Source organism: Pristiophorus japonicus, chromosome 6 (assembly GCF_044704955.1).
Source record: "Pristiophorus japonicus isolate sPriJap1 chromosome 6, sPriJap1.hap1, whole genome shotgun sequence".
Lineage (NCBI taxonomy): Eukaryota > Metazoa > Chordata > Chondrichthyes > Pristiophoridae > Pristiophorus > Pristiophorus japonicus.
Genome location: NC_091982.1, coordinates 123,562,456 through 123,583,841, shown reverse-complemented (window position 1 = coordinate 123,583,841; position 21,386 = coordinate 123,562,456). Strand labels below are relative to the sequence as shown.

General features: G+C 47.1%; 1 protein-coding gene across 3 annotated transcripts in view; it reads right to left on the bottom strand.

Moving 5' to 3' along the window:
- LOC139265236 (interferon-inducible GTPase 5-like) overlaps positions 1–17,930 on the bottom strand; it is a 33,121-nt gene extending 15,191 nt beyond the window's left edge. For 2 of the 3 annotated variants that reach the window (XM_070882165.1, XM_070882163.1), the window contains exon 1: positions 17,513–17,930. The gene's annotated coding sequence lies outside the window, so the exon portion shown is untranslated. The remainder of the gene's footprint in view (positions 1–17,512) is intronic. The other variant, XM_070882166.1, reaches the window with a different exon arrangement.
- Between the last annotated feature and the right edge of the window lie 3,456 nt (positions 17,931–21,386).

The following is a 21,386-nucleotide window of genomic DNA, read 5'->3' as shown; positions in this document are numbered from 1 at the left end:
CCGGCTCTGGATGGGAATTTTTAAATTGAGGTGTTGCCGGACCGCAAACCAATGTCGTCAGAGAGCACATGGGGAGGAGTTAAAGGAACTCGGAGTGAGTTTGGATAAGGGCAGCAGAGTTTTGGGTGAGTTCAAGTTTATGGAAAGTGGAAAGTGGGAGCCAGGCCAGCAGTGCATTTCAATAGTCCAGTCTAGAGGTAACAAAAGCATGGATGAGGGTTTCAGCAACAGATGAGCTGAGGCAGTGGCGGAGTCGGGCGATGTTACGGAGAGGGAAGTGGGTGGTCTTGGTGATGGACTGGATATGGGATTGGACCCTTATCTCAGGGTCAGGTAAGATGCAAATGTTCAGCCTCAGACTGTGGCCAGGGGGAGGGATGCAGTCGATGGTGAGGGAATGGGGTTTGTGGTGGGGACTGAAGACAATGAAGGGGAACTTGGGCAGTGTAGCGCTCGTTTTGTTGGTGCGATGCGGTCTCCTAACAATCAAAATTGGCATCCGAGATACGCGCGCACACTGCTGACGGGAATTGTGACGGACAAAAGCTGGGTAACGGGCTTTGCACGTGTGCACAACTAACAGCCACCGATAGCATGCAGAGTGAGTAGTTCATGACGTCAATCAGTGTGCAATACTGATGTGATGGTGTGGGATTTGGCCAGTGCCAACATCAGTGTGTGTATGGGCCGGAAGTATTTATGGGCTTTAAAAATGAATCTGTACCCTTTTAAAATGGAGATGCACTTGGGCTGCCTTTCAAAATGATATTTGAACATATGGACTTTAAAAAGGACCGATAGCAGGAGCAGCCTGTCTTTTGGGTTGCCATGGGACCAGTCTCAATGATGATGTCATGAAAGGCAAAGGCCTGTTCATTTGGAATTTTGTGTGATTTGACCTTTTGTCAATGGTCCGGGATGTATGGATGGCCAATGAGGTTTGCAGGCCAAATGTAACACCTCTGGACTCTTTCAATGAAGGAGCAGTCAAGAACTCAACAAACAGTTAGCACTTCGAGAACTGCTCATTTACAAAAATGGCCAACCATTGTGTTCATCGAGATGACCAATCCAGGACAGAGGTGTCACCAGGAAGACCAACTAGCATCTCTGCAACCATAGTAACCAGGAATCGCCCAGCCAGTTTTGTGTATTATACAGGGTATAAAGATGCTGAACTTTGGGGGATTCAGTGGCTTACTTTCTTCCCCCATCTGGAACGGGGTTCCCCACGTAGCTACGTGTCCATCAACTCTTCAGGAATGCCTGACGTGAGTACCTCGCTCTTACCATCTGAACGGAACTCACGAGGTCACATCACATTCCTCTGTTCGGCACGGTTTTGTTTTTAGAGTCGAACGGACCCAGGACCGCGTGAATCAACGACAAGAGCTGGTAATTATATCCAGCATACATCTCCGGAAATCCCCAAGACCATCAGCGTGTTCAGCTGCTGAGAAACTGCAAGTGTCCAAGACACAGGTAACGCGTGTATGTGTGAGGAGGCTTCCAAGTGTGAGTTCTGACCAAACCGGGAGAGAGGTTTAGTTGGAAGGGTTACCATTATCTAGGCTTGGATTCTGGGAAGTGGGTTGGTTCGGTGTAACCGACAGGGTGGTATTTAGTCTAAGGTTTTAAGCTAGTGTCCACAGTCACCTGCTCTTTAAGCCGTAAGCAAGAGGAGTGGGATTGTCATTTTGTGAGAGTAATAAAAGGAATCGACCTTTGACCAACCTGAACCGTTTCGTTTTGTCTGAGTCAATTATAACCTATCCATAGTAACTCCTTGTGTCCGAACTTGGGGGTGTGGGGCTTGTGGTTCACGGTATAATTCGGAAGACCAACTGGGTGGCATACGCTCACGGCCGGGTTACACAGTAATCCCACTGGGGACGCTGTGCTTTGGGCATAGGAGAAGATCTATCTGACCTTGGTGTTTCTGTGTGGGATAACTCGCTAATCGACGGGCTAGGCAGGAACTATTGGCAAAAGCTCCTGCCATCCAAAGGGAAACAACCCGAACCAGGGAATATTAAAGCACGGGTCAACTCAAGGGAGAGTCGTAGAGACACGGGGCACACAAAACACCCGACAGAAATGACGACCGCGGCAGGACGTTCAAGGTTTAGAACAATAATTATGGACAGGGTTAAGGGCAAGAAACCCACGATGGAGAATAGGATATCCTCATATATATTTGGAAAAGTAAACCTTTCTGAACACTGGGTGCTATAACTGTTATACTCTGACTGTCCATATGAGAAAGCGATAGAGTGGACGGATAGTAGTGTACTTAAGAAATCGATGGAAAAAGCCATTTGGTTAATATGTATGCAGAAACAAATTCAGATGCTCACAGAGCAAGTTGAGTGTTTAGAAAAGGAGAAACAAGAATCAGAAAGTAGGGCAGGAGAGAGAGAGGAGAGTGAACTGGCTGATAGAAAGGCAGGAGAAAAAAGCACAGGAAGAAACGACTAGAAACACGATAGAGTACCTGCAATTTCAGGCCACCGAAAGTAGAAGCCAGTGTCACGCTCAGCGAGAGGAAGGAAATAGGAACTCAGAGAGAGCTGATAAGGCTGAGGGTCAGTTAAAAGTTATAAAGGTGGCAGACAGGGTAGCTCAAAATCGGGTATATGAGGAGGCCGATCACAGGCCCTGTAATGAAAAAATCAGTAAGCTGACCCTAGCATTATCCGGGGCCAGGGGTATGGCTTGTCTTATTACACCGGAGGAAGTTGGGGTAAACTGGGATGAAGAGAGAAAGGAGCCCGATGATGGGACCCAGTATAGTGAGGGTTGGCCAGCTACTGAAGCACCGAGACCGATCAATAACTGTGATGAGGAAGAATTGGCAGCATTGAGCCAGGATCTAGGCCCCATTAACTCCACGGATGATCCGCTGGATGTTAATAGATGCTGGGCAGATTTTTGGAGGATGTGAACTTGGGGGATGTGAACTTGAAGCAGATCCTCTTCAGTAACTGCAAAAGCAGTTTTAGAAATTTGAAAGCTGACAGTAAGGTGGTGCAGGCAAAGGTAAAACAAGGTGGGCAGAAGGTCCCTGCGGGATCCAAAAGAGAGTGCAAAGCATGGAAGGGAAGCATTGTGTTTACGGCAGTAAAACGTTTGTTAAAGAGATGAAAAAAATATAAAACATTTCTATGAATCTGAGAAGGTGAATCCGAAACTTAAGCTTCTAACTTTCATGCCGAGAGAAATAAAACATAGAATTTGCTGCCATGGATGTTTGGGAAGTCATGAAATGTGTTGTGTGTGAAAGCCTGTCTGTGCAAAAACCTTTGATGTTTTTAAAAAGGTATGTGGATGTTTATTTGTCTTTAAGTGTGTCTGTAGAGTTTTTCTCAACTGGCACTGGTTAGTTTGAGATTGGTTTCAATTAATTGGAGTTATTGAGGTTAATTAACCTGTTAAAATCAAACTTCTATTATGCCATGGTGAAATTATGGTTGGTTCAAATTGTGTGAAAAACCTCTAGTTCCGGACATGAGGCAATCACATATATTTGGTATTTAATAAATAAAAATTTCTGACCAATTTCAAGAATGTGTGACCAGGGGAGTAAAAGGGAGGGACTGCTATAATGCATGGAACACAAAATCATTGTAATGTGTAAGCTATTGGTATGTGTCGGGTATAGAATGTAATGCAACTTTTAAAATGCGGAATAAAGGACGGTAATTCACTGTACAAGACTTCAGACAGCAATACCTTTTGAAGAGTTGAATAAATATTTTGAGCATTTTTAAAATTTTAAAGAAAATTTTAAGTTTAGAATTTGAGCGGATGTTTCCCTCCGTAACAGAAAAGGAATCAGAATTTATGAATTAATCCATTGGGATGGCAGGAAAGTCACAATGGATGTTCTTTTTCTTTCCTTTTAAGCAGGAGTGCTGATTCCCGAGAGAGGTCCTTTAATATGGAACTGACCTCGAGGTGTTGCCGAACTTGAACTTTGATGGGACAGTGCTCTGTGAACTTTAGATTTTCTTTAGTGAAGGAAGAAAGATGAACGCGTTCTCAGCGACAGTACTTGTGGGAATCTTCAGGCTGTGCAGCATGGAGAGAGAGGAATCCTTCCTCTCCGGGTGCACAGGGGGAAAGGACGCACCGTGCTACCAGGATGTAGGACTGGGACACCGACGGGGTGGCAGCCTACTTCCACGAGGGAAGATGGCCAGGGTGGCTGGGGTCCAATTCCACGCGGTACTCCAGCAGCAAGGGTTTCACGTATGGTGAAGCTTCCAGACCGAACTGCAAGTCACGGCCACACGGGTTAGGGTGACCGAGGGGAGGTGCGTATGCTTGTGGGGCGAGGGATACATACCCACGGCGACGGTTGTGGCTCAGGAAATTGAGCCAAGATAAGGGCAATCGATCCATGGACTGGAAACGATGTGTACCGTTAGATTACAGGGACAAAGGGGGGGCGTTGAAGTGTGCTGGCACAAATGGTGGAAAGAAGAGGAAGGAATTTACGTGTGTATGTGGGGGTCTGAATGGGACTGCCCGACGGGCATGTCGGTTGTGTTTTCGCGATGGTGGCAAGACTCCCGGACCGGGATCGGTTGGGGATGGTGTATGGACTCCTGTGTGATCCCACACACTCCAGATACTGTAAATTCCATGCAGTTGCTAGCATGTGAGGCAGAGTCCCTTCCCATAGCCCACCGGTACAGGAGATGGAGGTTAGATGCCCCACCTCACCTCCTGGACCAAGGAATGGGTTGGTGCTAGTCCCCACCGGTAAGGTCTTATACCACGATGTACACTACTCGGTCGCCTCAGTGATTTTAAACTTGACCCAGGTACAAATGCCACGGTGGTGTCAGACAGAAACAGTGTGCTTGTATGAAGTACTGCTCAAGGAAATATTTCGAAAGTTTTATGAATTGAGTTACGGTGGCGTGGATCGGGATGGTTTATACAATGTACATCGCAGGGGTTTGGGGAGGTATAAGAGTGGGCTGGTAAATGATGTGGACAATGGCCTTCAGCACTGGCACGTCCTTTATTAACAGTATGGACGATGCTCAGTTGCAAATGCAGGTAAATACCTGAAGGGATCGACTGCGAAAGATACTGGGAGAGGGTAACACCATAGAGGGGTTGGAGTTGCAGGAAGACCAGGCCATGACCATTCACCTGAAGGAGGTCATAGCAGAGCTGGAGGCCCACGCTCAGACTGCCAACAGTCTGATTTGTGAAGATCGAAATACCTCAGCTCAGGCAGCACGAAATGATGTGTGTGTGTTGTACAGTGCTTGATTGCTGAATGAAGGACACAGTCATTTGGAGGACCTTCAACAAGGTCGTGTTCCTTCATGGGTCAGCAACAGGCATCTCACTGTGCTCAGCCTGTACAAGGGGTCGATGAGCCCATGCCAACTCCGACTGGTCTCAGAGGCGTACCCGGTCCCGGTTGATTGTGGCCGGTCCAATTTTACTGTGATAGGGATTGTGCTTAGGATGCCGGTGATGAGCGGTTTACCACAGCCATCTCCGGTATACCAGGTACAAAATATTGGGGTGATAAGGGATGGCGTACACATGTGGCACCATGGGGCTCTGCCATTCATCGTTAAATGGGGGTCCACGATAGCAGGCACAGACCTGAATGGATGCCAACACCGGGGAGCACATGTTGGCCTTGGCTCTATATCATTTAATAACCTTGGCCAGAAAATATCTGTCAATCTCAGAGTTAACATTATTCATTGAGCTGGCACCTACTGCTTTATGTGGGAGAGAGTTCCACACTTCTACCACCCTTTGTGTGAGGAAGTGTTCCCTAACTTCTCTCCTGAACGGCCTGGCTCTGATTTCAAGGTTTTATCCCCTCGTCCTCGACTCCCCTACCTACCCTATCAATTCCTTTCCATATCCTAAAAACATCCAACAAATCACCCCTTAACCTTCTGTATTCTCGGGAATACAAGCCGAGTTGGTGTAATCTCTCCTCACAATGTAACCTTTGGAACCCCGGTAACATTCTGGTGAATCCGCACTGCACTCCTTCCAAGGCCAGTCAATCCTTTCTAAGGTACGGTGCCAGAACTGTGCTCCAGATGTGGTCTAACCAGGGCTTTGTACAGCTGCAGCAAAACTTCCTCCCCTTTATATTCCAGCCCTCTGGTTATAAAGGCTAACAATCCAACAGACCTTCTGATTATTTTTGTACCGTACTACTACATTTTAATGATCTGTCCACACGAAACCCGAAATCTTTTGAACTGGCACTGTTCCTAGCTTTTCACCATTTAAATAATACTCAGATCTATCCTTTTTGTGCAAAATGGATGACCCCACACTTACCTACGTTGATATCCATCTGCCAGAGTTTTGCCCACTCACTGAATCTATCAATGTGTCTGTAATCTGATGCTCCCATCTACATAAATTACTATATCACCAACTTTTGTGTCACTGGCAAACGTGGATATATGGCTCCCTATTGTGTTATCGAAGTCATTGATAAATATAGTGAATAGTTGAGGCCCCAGCACAGATCCTTGTGGGACACCACTAGTTCATTCCTTCCAATTTGAGTACATACCCAGTATCCCTACTCTGTCTTCTACTGCCTAACCAATCCCCTAACCAGATCACTAATCTGCCTTCAATTCCAGGAGCTTTAATTTAAGCTAACAATCCCTTTGTGGATCCTGATCTAATACCTTCGGGAAATCCACATAAGCAACATAGACATTCCCCTTTAATTCTCTGCTCCACTCCCACTCTGACCTCTCTGTCCTCAGCCTCCTACACTGTTCCAATGAAGCTCAACGTAAGGTCGAGGAACAGCATCTCAACTTTTCATTAGACACTTCTGGACTCAACATTGAGTTGAACAATTTCAGATCATAAACTCTTCCCTCATTTTCAGAACCCAGCTGTTGATGATTCAGTTATTCCCATCTATTGCAGCTTTACTCCTCTCATTACCATCTCCTTTGGCCTTGCATCATCATCCCACTGTGTCATTTAATCTTTCCTGCCTTTCACCCTATCACAGACCTTCCCTTTTGTTCTTTCCTCCCCTCCTCCCTTTCACTGCCTCTGCACTTGCTTCAAACCTGTAACATCTCCAACCTTTTCCAGTTCTGACGAAGGGTCATCGACCTGAATCGTTAACTCTGTTTCTCGCTATACAGATGCTGTCTGACCCTCTGAGTATTTCCAGCACTTTCTGCTTTTATTTCAGATTTCCAGTGTCCGCAGTATTTAGCATTTGTATAGACATTCCACTGTCTACTACTTTAGTTACTGGCCCAAAAAAATCAATTAAGTTTGTTAGACATGACCAACCCTTTACATATCCACACTGACTCCCCCTTTACATAGCCACACTGACTCCCCCTTTACATATCCACACTGACTCCCCCTTTACATATCCACACTGACTCCCCCTTTACATATCCACACTGACTCCCCCTTTACATATCCACACTGACTCCCCCTTTACATATCCACACTGACTCTCCCCCTTTACATATCCACACTGACTCTCCCCCTTTACATATCCACACTGACTCCCCCTTTACATATCCATACTGACTCCTCCTTTACATATCCACACTGACTCCCCCTTTACATATCCACACTGACTCCCCCTTTACATATCCACACTGACCCCCCCTTTACATATCCACACTGACTCCCCCTTTACATATCCACACTGACTCCCCCTTTACATATCCACACTGATTCTCCCTAAATCAGCTCAAATTTCTCCAAGTGCTAAGTCACTCTGGCCTTAATTATTGATTCCAATAGCTGCCCCACAACAAATGTTAGACTCACGGTCTATAATTTCCTGGTTTCTCTCTCACACCTTTCGAAGTGGTGAGTTACATTTGCAATTTTCCAACCTAAAGGAATAATTCCTGAATCGAGAGAACTTTGAAAGTTTATGACTAAAGTATCTGTATTTTCTTCTCCTTCCTCTTTTAAAACTCGAGGCTGGAAACCACCAGGTCCTGGGGATTGGTCAGTCTTCAGTGCCATTATTGTTTCTCATACTGTTTTCTTGCTTCGGTTAACTTTAGTCAATTCCAGTCCGTGATTCATTATTAGTTTCCCTGGAATATCAGGAATATTATCCTCTTCCTGTATTGTGAAGTCTGACACAAAGTCGTTGTTCAACAAGTCTGCCATTTCCTTATCTTCATTTGTAATATTACCCACATTGTCTCTAAAGTCCCACACTACCCCTGACTACCTTTTTCCATCTAATATAATTATTAAAACTTTGTGTTAATCTAATATCCCTGGCAAGTTTCTTTCTGCATTCCTTTTTGCAGCTCTGATTATCTTTTATAATCTTCCTTTGCTGTTGTTTATCTCTCTCCCAGACCCCTGGATCGACCCCTTGTTTATGCTCTTTCATTTAATTTTATATTATCTCTCACCACTTTGTTGACCACGGCTGTTTTATTTGATCAGTAGAGCTCTTGCCCCTTCGGGATATTTACTGGTTCTGGATGAAGCTAAATTCTTTCCTGAACACCTCATCTGTAGTTTTACCCGATTACAGTTTGACCAGTTTGCTGTGGTCAGTCTCTGTCCCATCGTGTTAAAGTTAGCCGAACCAAAGTCTAGAGTCGTGTTATGTTTCCCCTTTCAATCTAACATTGAATGCGACCATATTACAATCACTGTTGTGTAAATCTTCCCTTGCTGTTAGATTATTAACTAAGTCTGGCTCATTCCTCATTACTAAACCGAGTACAGCCTGGCCTTATCTTGGTTCTCAAACATATTGCTCCAGGAAACTATCTTCAATGCACTCAAGAAAATTCACTACATTTCTGACATGAGCTACAATGCTCTTCCCAATCTTTATGAAAAATAAAGTTTCTCATTAAAACAATTCTGATGTTGCTACAAACCTCTCTAATCTCTGAATTTATCCATTTTGCCATGTTATTGCTGCTATGAGGAGGCCAGTTGCAATCGGTATCCTGTAACAGGTACAGGACCCCATATTGCATTTGTTTAAACAGACACCAGGCTGGGAGTGCTGGGCGATCCAGGCAGGTGTTTGGTGCACATGGTCCCCACCCGGTTTTAAACTATCCATGGCCCATATTTCAGGAAACAGTCGGCAAGTTAAGTGTCTCCCTCAGTCTCCACAGCTGCTTCTGTCAGTAACCATTAGCTGTAATTCAGGTCAAACCTGTTGTGTACAATTCACCCTCATTATTTGGCTAACTGTAATCATGTTTGTCCCATTTCTTGTCCTTTCCTGCAGTGGTTCCCTGTGGAGAGTCTATCAGTGAAGTGGATGCTGCTACTGACACAACACCTCGATCCAGTGACGATGCTGCTTCAGTGTTGGACCTGCACTGGGGGAAACAGTCGCACTCTTTACCTGTCTGATAGCACACACTTCAATCGGGTGAGACAGAATCCTGTAGACCATACAATGAGAGTCAGGGATGAATTGGTCACTTTCTAGTTCAGTGATGCCACCTTTAATCAGAGTAATGTTCGCTCCCTGGGCCTTTTGGGGCAGCTCTGTTCATGGGATGAAAGTTACATCCTGTGACATTGTAAAGGCATTTCTGCAGTTTCCGTTCCTATGGTGAGAGTTTCATCGATGCCCGATCCCATTACAGTCGCCAAACTGTCAGACTTGTCACATTTTAAGATTGTGTACTTTTTACAATTGAGTTGATATTCTGAAATGATTTAGGCTTGGGAACCTGCAGTGACATACGCCATGACATAAAATTTCTATAAAGAAAAACAGGTCATACATTACCTAACTGAGAGCGACCAGTAGTGGTAGCCTGGGTCTTGCTGTTAGATTGTCTCTTCCCGGGAATGGGCTCACGGAGAGACTCGCAATCTCGATACTTAAGCTCAAACCCACAAATAAACGTGACCAGCGGTTTCCTGTTAACACTGAATGTACATTTCCCCAGAACATTGTTCTATCGAGCAGAAACACACTCCATGTAAGTAATAAATCAGGAAGCTCGGTGTGACCACATCTCTCACTGAAAGTGGAAGGTATTTGTTCCAATTCTGCTGTTTTTTTGCTTAGCTTGCCCTGGGTCACAGCTAAGTTGCAAAGTTCTTATTATTTTTATAACCTGTCTGGGTTGTAACCACAACTGTTATCACATAACATTCACCCTTGAAGTTCTGCTGCCCTTCTCAACACTCGGCAAAGTTTCCTATTTTGAGGAATTTGTGCTTTAAACACATCAGAATCCGATGAGAAAATGAGAATGGGATTGTGTAGTGACAACACTCTGGTATCTGTATCTCATCAACTGCCTCTGTCCCTGACAATTAACTTAATTCGGGTTAAATCCATAGGCCGGAATTTTACTGGCGCTGCGAGTGCGAGTTTGGAGGTGGACCATCTGTTAAAATGACAATGATTGACAGCGGGCCGGGAACCCGCTCTGAACCCGCCTCTACCTCAGTTCCCCAAGTGCCGGGTCTGTCTGCGCTTTACAACTATTTTGTAAAACCCATAAATCAAGTGTCCCCTTATTAACTGGGGCAGGGGGGCAATAAAACCGAAAATTTACCAGAACTTCAATCAAATTAAAATTTGGTTGCCAGGGGTGATGATGCACTCCAGTCTCTCCAGTCCCTCCGGCGCCCACCTCAAGACCGCGTGCTCCATCTCCAGGGATACCCTGGCTCGGATGTAACTGTGGAAGAGAGGCAGGCAGTCAGGCTGAAAGACCCCCTCGACCACCCGCTGCCTGGACCGGTTAATGGCCACCTTGGCCATGCCCAGGAGCAGGCCCATGAGGAAGCCTTCCGACCTGCCCGCTCCCCTCCGCACAGGATGCCTAACGATCAGGAGTGTGGGACTGAAGCGCAACCAGAATTTGAGCTGCGGCCCCTTCAAATATTGAAAGAGGGGCTGCAACCTCTCACATTCAACGTACACATGGAACACGGACTCCTCTAGACCACAGAAATTCTGCGCTTTACAGACGCGACACCAAACGACTGGGGAGCCAATTGACATAGTTAGCAGCTTGGTCAAAGGCACTTAATCAGCATTTTACCAGGTACTTACCATTTTTCCAACTTTATGAGGTTCCTGGTGCTTGGAGATCACAGCAGATAAGTAGGTCGGGTTTTCAATGACTCTCCATTGTTCTGAATAGGTGGCAGCAGCAAATGTGGCATAAAAGCTACCATTTCACAACTGTTCACTTTCCATTCCTAGAAGTTGCAGCTTTCAGGATTTGAAATTCACTTTTCAGCTTTATGCCTGTTTGAAGCATTTGGAGTAATCTCTCTATTTACTGTCACCGACTTGGAGCAAGCTCTCCCACCATTGACAGATCGCTTCTGTCATCTTGACTTCAGCTGCCATCTATTCCATCAGCATTGGTGCCCTTGAAAATGATCTCAGAATGCCACCACAATCAGCCCCAACACCAACATCACCAGTCACACCAGAATCATCAACAACAACACTAACCTTCTCCGCAATCACCTGGTGCTGCACAGGTCACAGAGCATCAGCAGCCGACCACATTGCTGCCTGGGAGGCCAGGGATGGCCTTACCATGGCTACATTTATTTCAATTGATGCTGTATACCCTGGCTACCACATGATGTGCCAAGTTGGCACCAGCCCACACCACCACCATAAAGCATCTCTGCAATACCCAAGCCATTCCTTTCACTGGGGGGGAGGGAGGGGCGCTGACCGATATGTCTCATCATTCACTGCAACTCACGAGGATGCTTCCAAAGGTGCACACAAATCTGTCCAAGAACGCAAAGTGTCGAAAATAAAGATTTCAATGTTTGACAGCACATTAACACAAACTTCACGTGAACATTGGCTAAAACACACAAATCGCTACCCTTGTATGTTGTTAGTTGGTATGATTGAACGAGGATGAGGGTAAGTGTCAGGGGTGGCTAGTGAGATGCTGGTGAGATACAGAAGGATGGGTGGAGGTGCAGGGTAAGTTGGTGTGAGTAAGGATGTGCAGGGGTAGGGTAGGGAAGGCGGAGTGATCATCATCATCATCATAGGCAGTCCCTCAAAATCGAGGAAGACTTGCTTCCACTCTAAAAGTGAGTTCTCAGGTGACTAAATGGTCCAATATGGTAATTATAGTCTCTGTCACAGGTGGGACAGACAGTGGTTGAAGGACAGGGTAGGTGGGGAGACTAGTTTGCTGCACGCTCCTTCCGCTGCCTGCGCTTGTTTTCTGCATGCTCTTGGCAACGAGTTTCGAGGTACTCAGCGCCCTCTCCGATGCTCTTCCTCCACTTAGGGCGGTCTTTGGCCAGGGATTCCCAGGTGCCAGTGGGGTTGTTGCAGCTTACCAAGGAGGCTTTGAGGGTGTCCTTGAAATGTTTCCTCTGCCTACCTGGAGCTCGCTTGCCGTATAGGAGTTCTGAGTAGAGCGCTTGCTTTGGGAGTCTCGTGTCGGGCAAGCAGATGATGTGGTCGAGTGTGGTCAGTACTTCAATGCTGGAGATGTTGGCCTGATCGAGAACACTGACATTGGTGTATCTGTCTCCCAGTGGATTTGCAGGATCTTGCGGAGACATCGCGGGTGGTACTTCTCCAGCGCTTTGAGGTGTCAACTCCATATAGTCCCTGTCTCTGAGCCATATAGGAGGATGGGTATCATTACTGCTCTGTAGAACTGAAGCTTGGTGCTAGATTTGAAGTCCTGATCCTCGAATACTTTCTTCCTCAGGCGACCGAAGGCTGCACTGGTGCACTGGAGGCGGTGTTGGATCTTGTCATCGATGTCTGCCCTTGCTGATAGTAAACTCCTGAGGTATGGAAAGTGGTCCACATTGTCCAAGGCCGTGCCGTAGATTATGATGACCAGGGGGCAGTGCTGTGAGGTGGGGTCAGGTTGGTTGAGGACCTTTGTCTTACAGATGTTTGGTGTAAGGCCCATGCTTTCGTACACCTCAGTTAAGATGCTGACGATGGTTTGGAGTTCATTCTCTGAATGTGTGCAGATACAAGCATCGTCCACGTATTGTAGTTCGATGACAGAGGATGGGACGACCTTGGATAAAGCCTGGAGGCGACGAAGGTTGAACAGGTTTCCATTGGTTCTATATTAGTTCCATTCCAGCGGTGAGCTTGTTGAATGTGTAAGGGATAAATTGTAAGAGTTGCAAATAGGTGGTCAGAATTATGCTGAAGGTAGTGAACTAATAATGCATTAAACTATAACTTAACCTTAGTAACACTTAAACAACTGAAGTCAGCAGTTTTGTTTAAAGTCCCTGAGGAAGAGATAAGGAAGCCAGTACAGCCACCCTAGGCGTCGAATAGACTGGGGTCGAGGGCAAAACCCAACAACACAATGATGAGAGATGGACAGTTGCATGTACCACTCAGAGCCCGTCGGATAAGAGTCGACAAATCAATGTAACTTCACTGATAGCAATATACCTATCGATGATTTTGTAGGATAGCTCTTCTCCAAAACCTGTATAATTGTACTTGAAACCTCTTGTATTTCGCAGGTTTTAGACTGAACCTTCCCGTGCATTGCTCGTAATAAAACTGGTAAACCTGAGGCTTCGTTTGTTTACTTCCGAGGTCGTTATACAGTGGGAGCTGGGCGAGGTGTCAATTAACTATATCAGTTAGTCCACCTTGAGGGAGAGAAGCCTCCTTTTTAACCCCTACACATTGCAGCAAGGAAGATCAAGAAGAGTGTTGGTGCGACGGCGCAGCCCTGCTTGACACCGGTCCGGACATGGATTGTGTCTGTAGTAGATCCATTGGTCATCGTGGAGTAGTGGTGCCTGGCAGTGTGATGGGGATGTGATGAAAGGCACAGCAGAATATGGTTGAGTGTGGCTTTGCAGTAACGTTTCGTGATCTAGAGATCATTGAAAGGTTTGCGTCACTGCAGCCTAACCACATCCCTGCTTGTGCCCACCTGTACAATGTGCAACCAGGCTGCGTTAGTGTCCTGGGAAGGTGTCTTCCAGCCATGGGAAGGAAAGAGAACGTCCCTGCATGCTGTGACTCCCTCTATAAGCATATGGAAGGTGTCATGGGAGAACCTGGGTGCAGCCTCTGTGCAATGCTTGTCAGTGTTTGCAGCACCTTAATGCTGTAAAACACTGACAGCACAACTATCAATGTGGCCATGGTCCCTTTAAGGAAACTGGCTGATAATGAATCATCAGATGACATCATCCGACCCGCTTCCTTTCAATTAGCTGGGAGCCGAGCAGGGCAGGTTTAACAAGTCCCATCAATGTAAAATTACTTGTAGAGAGCAGGATGAAGCGGGAGTGGGGATTTGAAGCCGCCACCATTTCGACCGTACGGACTCGCCATGGTTGGTGAAATTGCAGCCATAGAATGCTCTTCACCCTGATAATAGAAATCTAGGGCTAGAAATGGCTCTTTGCCATTATTGTGGACACTAATATTATGTCTCCGGTGCTCCGCTTCCTTTGAGGGGCACTCCCGGGGCGGTAGCATGGTGCTGGCCAGCGCTACGTAGATGCTCTGCGTAGCTCGCCACAATACCCCTCCCCATCCAATAAAGGGGAGGAGCGCTGTGCACTCTGCAGGCCCTTTGGTGACAGCCACTGAGCCACCAGAGATGGGATTGACTGGGCCAGCAGCTCGGCTCCCAAAATGAAATGCCGGACTGCACAATGGCGATCCAGTCAATGCGAGGGCTACCATTGTCGGGCCAATGCAAGAGTCTGCCGACAAATAAAGATGGTGGCCCAGGTTGCTAAAGGCCTCCCCTTCAAGGGGCGCCCCAGCGGTGGATGTCCTCAGTGCTAGACCTTTCATGGTTTTGAACATCCCTATCAAGTCTCCTCTCCACGTTCTCTGCTCTGAGGAGAACAACCCTAGCTTCGCCAGTCTATCCAATCCAAATAACTCAAATCTTTCATCCCAGGACCTAATCTCGTAAATCTTTCCCCATCTAATCTAGAGAGATAATAGGGAGATACTGTTCCCATTGGTGGAAGGGTCAAAGGTGATCGGCAGAAGAACCAAAGGCAACATGTGGATAAAACATTTTTACGCAACAAGTGGAATGCACTGGCTGAATGAGTTGTGGAGACAGATTCAAAAGGCAATTGGTTAAGTACCTGAAGGAAGAAAATTGGCAGGGCTACGGGGAAAGGAAGGGGAGTGGGATTAGCTGAAGTGCTCTTGCAGAGAACCAGCACGGGCTTGACGGGCTGAACGACTGTAACCATTCTATGATCTTATACAAAATATAGCAATATGCAATAATAGAAGAATTAGGATACTGGAGGGATGGGCCTGGATAGGAGTTAGGGTACTGGATGGATGGGCCTGAATAGGAGTTAGGGTACTGGAGGGATGGGCTTTGATAGGAGTTAGGGTACAGGAAGGATGGGCTTTGATAGGAGTTAGGGTACTGGAGGAATGGGCCCGGATAGGAGTTAGGGTACTGGAGGGATGGGCTTTGATAGGAGTTAGGGTACAGGAAGGATGGGCTTTGATAGGAGTTAGGGTACAGGAGGGATGGGCTTTGATAGGAGTTCGGGTACTGGAGGGAAGGGCTTTGATAGGAGTTAGGGTACTGGAGGGATGAGCTGCGATAGGAATTCGTGTACTTTAGGGAGGGTGTCAGCAGCAGCTACCAGTTCACTGGTCGACTCTCCACAGGGAGCCACTTCAGGGAAGGACCAAGAAATGTAACAACAAATGGATTGTATTTTATCCAAATTATCCGGGTGAAGCACACTCTATGGATTAACCTGAATTAAGTTAATTGTCAGGGACAGAGGCAGTTGTGGAGATACAGATACCAGAGTGTTGTCACTACACATTCCCACTCTCATTTTCTCATTGGATTCTGATGTGTTTAAAGCACAAACTCCTCAAAATAGGAAACTTTACCGGGTGTTCAGAAGAACAGCAGAAATCAAGGGTTAATGCTATGTGATAACAGTTGTGGTTACAAACCAGACAGATTATAAAAATAAGAACTTTGCGACTTAGCTGTGACCCAGGGCAAGTTAACCAAAAAAAACCTGCAGAATTGGAACAAGTACCTTCTGCTCTCAGTGAGAGACGTGGACGTACGTAGTTTCCTGTTTTGGTACATCCATTCGTCTTACATGGAGTGTGTTTCTGCTTGATAGACCAATGTGCTGGGGAAATGTACATTCAATGTTAACATGAAACCACTGGTTACGTACATTTGTGGTTTTGAGCTTAAATATCGAGATTGTGAGTCTCTCCGTGAGCCCATCGCTGGGAAGAGACAATCTGACAGTAAGGCCCAGCTTACCACTGCTGGTCGCTCTCAGTTAGGTAATTGTTGCAGGGTGATTGAGGGCCGGAATGCCAGCCATGGGCTGATAAGGGCTCTGGTCCCCAAGTAAGGGTGTGGCCCCATTAACAAGCTCCCCTTTAAAGATAAGTCAGTGAAGTGGGAGCACCTGGAGTGGGAGTTGACATTCCCCAGCAAGCTGAGCATTATTTCAGGAGAAGTAGTGGACTGAAAGATGTACGGTGTGGGCTGGGTTTGTGTTATGTGCATTAAACTTGGATTGTTGAAGGAGCACTGTTTGTAACAGAAAGGAGGCTCTGAGATGGTAGGACCTGTCATGTAATGTCGGGCCAGTTTTTCTCTGTGGAATAAAGTGTGTAAAGAAACTTTATATCATGGAGCGTCTCACTGCAGGTTCCCAAGCCTAAATCATTTCAGTCTATAAACTACATTTTAAAAAGAGTCATAACTAAACTCGACAAGTCTTACAGTTCGACGACTGTAATGGGATCGAGCGTTGATGAAACTCTCACCATAGGAACGGAAACTGCAGAAATGCCTTTACAATGTCACAGGATGTAACTCTCATCCCATGAACAGAACTGCCCCATAAGGCCCAGGGAGTGAACATTACTCTGATGAAAGGTGGCCTCAGTGAACTAGAAAGTGACCAATTCATCCCTGACATCATTGTATGGTCTACAGGATTCTGTCTCACTCTATTGAAGTGTGTAGTATCAGACAGGTAAAGAGTGCGACTGTTTCCCCCAGTGCAGGTCCAACACTGAAGCAGCATCGTCACTGGATCGAGGTGTTGTGTCAGTAGCAGCATCCACTTCACTGATAGACTCTCCACAGGGAACCACTGCAGGTAAGGACAAGAAATATAACAACCAACTGATATATTTATCCACATTCTGTAATGTGGGGTGTGAGGTGTGGGGTGTGGTTGGGAGAATTAAAACAAGATATTCAGGGGGCTTTTGAAAGCAGGAAGGGAGCTGACACACTGGAGGTAGGAGGCTGGGTTCACAATGATTAGGGTACAACAGGGTATGTGGATCCTTAATTCAGAGGCAATGGCTGGAGAGGTAAGCCTTCAACTTTCTGATGCATTGTGCAACCCACACCACAGCCTACAAGACATTGAGAAGGGTCAGATCCATCAAAGACTTCACATAGTGTCTGACATTCATGTTGGAAGGATAGCAGGCATACATAAATGTGAAGGGTACCTGACGACCCCCGAAAGGTCGTTGAACTTTTTGCGTTATTGGGTGCCAGTTCTGGCCACCGTGTCTGCCGCAGACACGCCCTCTGCAATATCACACCATAGCTGCTTAAATATGCTTGGCAGCGTTCTCCCTCCCCCAACCGGATGGAGTGATGACCACCTCCTCTCCACTGCATGGACTAAGGCCTCAGCCGCCTCCATTAAAAAACGCCTGGCACGCGGCCTGCTTTCCTGCTGCGTCAACTCTGCAGACGTCCCAGAAGTCGGCCGGGTCATTTGTTCATGCGCGCAGGAAGCCGCCACGCCTTGAAATACCGATTGCACCCGGGAAAACTAAAACGGGTTCTGTGCAAAATGGCTGCCTTTGTTAATGCCGCGATTTTCAGGTCGACGTAAAAAGTTCATTGTGTAACTCCTGATTAAATGTCCTGATCATAGGTCCACATTTTTTATCAAAAGTTCCAGTCGAGGGCACAAACTTTTTCCAGGTGGTATCGGGACTGCCGCACTGCCATTAATGCCCCGAAAATCCAGCCCTGGACCTTGTATATGATTGACACATGGCTCCTAAAGCAGGAATATTGAGGTTAACAGGCAGGTTAGCATTCACCAGAAAACCATTAGTAATACACTGAGAACCTCCAGTTCGTGCAGTTCCCGTGATTCCCAGCCTGTATTTACACATTCAATGTACCCAGTCATGGTAGTGAGACGAAAGATTGTGAGAAGAAATTAGTGAAAAGTACATTTAAAACAGAACTTCATTTCGAGAGATTTGGAATAATCTGTCTGGTGGGGCAAAAAGTGTGGGTTGTTCAACATACAGTTGGGTAAGGTATCAGGTGGGTGGATTTTGGTGAATGCAATGGCCGTTTCTCAATATCATGTATATTTACAAAGAATTTATGATATTTTTATGCGGTATATGTATTGAGGACCTCTGATTATTCATAGCTTTGAGGTATGTTTCTTGCACAAAAGCAATGTCAGTGTGGAGATGGTCAGGGTCATGGGTACCCAGCCCAGCCCATAACAACAACTTGCATTTATGTAGCGCCTTTAATGTAGTAACGTGTCCCAAGATTCTTCAGACGAGAGCCCCGTGCAATGTTGGAGGCGGACTTCTCCATGCTCCTTGCTATTGCTGAGATGCTCTCTGGCAGGCTTGCCATTGCACCCACCAATTCGGTGTGTATGCCCATCACCCTTCCTCTGAAGGTCACCCGATCGAGATCCCCATCTGAGTCCTGTACAGCAGATCTTGCATAAAATCTCCATCTGGGGAGCTGGCCCCAGATCCCTTTTCCCCTGGCCTGGCTGCAGCCCACTCCTGCCCGGTGACTCACCCTGTGCAGATCCCGCTACTACACTAGCCTCTCAAATATGTGTAGTGCCAGTTTGTGAGCTGGTGTCTGCGAGTGACAGACACAGTACGTGGTGTCTCCTTCTTCCTCTTCGTCTCTCCCTCACACTCTCGCATGACCTCGGGGACAGGCTGCTCGGGTACTTGTTGATTATCTGAAAGCAGAAAGGCACAAGAGTTGGTTATGGTGATGGGAGGCATGGGGAGGGAAAGCCAGATATACCTGTATACAACATGAGGAGCTTGCAAGTGAGAAGAGATTGTGGGCTGAGGGGGAAGTGGAATGTGAGAAGAAGGATTAGGAATGACCAACCGTTGTTGTCCCCAAGGGGGTCAACCTCGCCTGTTGCCACAGTCTCTACCACATGCTGCCCAATGAGCTGTAGTCTTGCTTCTCAGCCTGCCCCCCGCCTGCCTGCTGTTGCTCCCTCTGGTTGTGAGCCAGCTTGACCTGCAACAGAAAGAGAAGTGTATCAGACAGTGTAGTGCAATCGGTCTGGGTGATGTGCCTCCATAGTTGAATAGCTGTCAGTGTGTGCAAGGTGTGAGATGTGGGTGTGAGTGTTGCAGAGTGGTAAGGTTGTGAGTATGAAGTGAAGCCATGAATGTGAGGTGTGAGTGGTGATGGGTGGATATTGGTGGTAGATGAGTGCTGGAGATGTGGGGCATTGAGCAGTGTGTGAGGCTTGTGGGACAGATGATGGGCTATGGCTCTTGCTGAAGCCTCCACTCACCTTGACCACCCATGTGAAGTCATTAAACTTCTTCCTGTACTGGATGGCGATCCGTGGATCCACAGTACTCCCCGTTACATGGTCAGCTATCTCCTGCCACATGGTTCAGGAGGTGTATGGCGAGAGCTTCCTGTCACATTGGGAGTAGAGTACAGCAAGCCTCCTTTCCATGGCCACAACGACTGTCTCAAGACCAGGGCCAAGGATTCCCAAGAGCCAGTGGGGATGTTACATTTTTTCAAGGGGGATTTGAGGATGACCTTAAAGCATTTTCTCTGCCCCCCCTGGGACTTGCTTGCCGTGACGGAGCTCGGAATAGAGCGCTTGTTTTGGGAGTCCGGTATCGGGCATGTGGGACAGTGGGTAGTGCAGGTGGGAGCAGGATGTTGTAAAGGGACATTGACTGATTAAGTGAGGGGCAAATCTATGGCAAATGAGTTCAATGTGAGCAAGTGAGGTCATCTACGTTGGACCGAAGAAAGATAAAGTGAAGTATTTTCTAAATGGTGAGAGACTAGGGATTGTAGTGGAGCGAAGTGAGTACAAGTGCACACATCATTAAGGCAGTGAACAGTTACCAAAAGCAATCAAAAGGTTAATTTAATGCTGGCCTTTATCTCAAGGAGGCTGGAATACAAAGGGTTGGAAGTAATGTTCTTTAGAGCATTGGTTAGACCAAATCTGGAGCACTGGTTTCAGTTCTGGGCTTCGCACCTCAGCCAAGATATATTGGCTTATATAATATATAATGAGGCCGAAATTCAGCTTCCCGAAAAGGCCTCTTACCGTCGGCAAGCAGCGGCCAAGCGGCGGAGTTGAGGGGCCGCCGATTTGCCGCTAAATGGCTGCTGCCAGTGCAATTCACCGAGTTGATTTTTCCGGCGGTCCCCACTTTCGCCCCGCTGCTGCCGACCCCCCCCGAAGTGCATCATCAAAGAACGCATCGCCGATCTCCCACACCGCCATCGAAATTCAGCAACAGAATCTTCAGGCCACTGAGCAATGTCCCCCAACAGCTTTTTCTGTGTTGGAAATGTGTGCAACACGCCTGTGCGGCGGTTATTCAAGGGGAGGGGCACTGCCGCGGCCACCATTTTATTTTTTTTGTCGGCCGACTGCCAGGTTGGCCCGACAATTATGCTCCCAGGTTCAGCCGGGCCACCAACAGGCAAGCTGGAACCCACTCTTGGGTGCCAGACCACTGGCCGGGCCGAAACCCTCCCTGGTGGCCCAATGAACCTAACTAAGATAATCGCAGAGCTTGCCGCGGCTCTCCCCTTTAAGTGAATGGGAGAGACCTGGTGACACACACGTGTCATGACATCATCAGCACCTGGCTAATGCCTGACAGCAGCGGAGACTCCGTCCCGCCTCCACTTCCGCCCCTCTCGAGTGCTCACCACCGCGACTGCCCCATTATCACCCAATTCCGGTCTGCTCCCAAAAAATGCCAAGGAGCTGAATTTCACGCAGGAGGCCACCTCCTCCACAGTGACGGTGAAAACACGTCAACAGCAGTAGGTGCGACCGTTTCGAGCAGAGCTCAATATCTACCCAATATATGGCCTTGGAGGGGTCACACACAGATTCACCAGATACCGGAGCTGAGGGGGTTACATTATGAGGACAAGTTGCATAAACCTGGCTTGTGTACAGAAGATTGGGGGCGTGATCTGATTGAGGTGTTCAGAGTGATAACAAGATTTGATCGGGTAGATGTGGAGAACCAATTTCCTCTGATGGGGGAATCAAGAACAAGGGGACAACATATTAAAGTT